Source organism: Buceros rhinoceros, unplaced genomic scaffold (assembly GCF_000710305.1).
Source record: "Buceros rhinoceros silvestris isolate BGI_N320 unplaced genomic scaffold, ASM71030v1 scaffold5633, whole genome shotgun sequence".
In the NCBI taxonomy this organism is placed as follows: Eukaryota; Metazoa; Chordata; class Aves; order Bucerotiformes; family Bucerotidae; genus Buceros; species Buceros rhinoceros.
In genome coordinates this window covers 14,877-15,598 of record NW_010404077.1, presented here as the reverse complement: position 1 = coordinate 15,598, position 722 = coordinate 14,877, and the positions used below count along the sequence as shown (strand labels likewise).

The 722-nt window shown below is 62.7% G+C and overlaps 1 protein-coding gene across 1 annotated transcript in view; it reads right to left on the bottom strand.

Annotated features, from left to right (window-relative positions):
- LOC104490877 (SH3 domain-binding protein 5) overlaps positions 1–722 on the bottom strand; it is a gene marked incomplete at both ends in the record, with an annotated part of 30,007 nt that overhangs the window by 16,256 nt on the left and 13,029 nt on the right. The gene's annotated exons all lie outside the window — the stretch shown is intronic.

Genomic DNA, 722 nt, shown 5'->3' with positions numbered 1-722 from the left:
CAAGCCGGTTTCCCCCCCCCCTCCCTGCCTCCCCCCACGCCTGGCCTGCTCCAGCACTAACCGAGGCCATCGCCAGCCTGCAGCCCCCAGACGAGTGTCCTCACCACTGACAGGCCAGTCCCAGCTCAGGAAGGGAGCTGCCGCGAGCATCCCTGCCGCGGAGCGGCCTCTCCACCCAGCAGCCTTGAGTCACCCAGACCCCAGCCATCTCTGCAGGGCTGGCTGACACACGTGGGAGGCAAGCTGCTTCTCATACCCTTCAGCCCGCCATCCCCAACCAGACGTTGTTCCCTCCTCTACCCTCACACTGATCCCAGGAGCCCCTAGGCCAGCTGCAATTCAGCACTGCAGTGACACGGGCGCTCTGTCAGCGCAGGCAGACCACAGAAACACAGCCTGCACTGCCAGCCTAGACTGGCGATTGCGATGGCCGCGTCCACACACAGCAACTCCTGCCAGCTCCACCACCGCAGACACGGCTGGAAATGCTCTGAGGAGCCTGTGGCAGTTCCTGACCCCACCTGGAGAGGAGTTGTTCTCGTTCGATAAAAGGGACACTGCTGCACACATTGTTTTCCACCTCCTTCTCCCTGTGCAAGGTGAACAAACTACGAGAGACTGGAATGAACGGTCCACGAGCAGCAGCACTGCCCAGACGGCCGCTCCTGACCAGCCACAACGCAGCTCTGGAACACAGCTCTGGAACACAGCCGCGGAAGGCG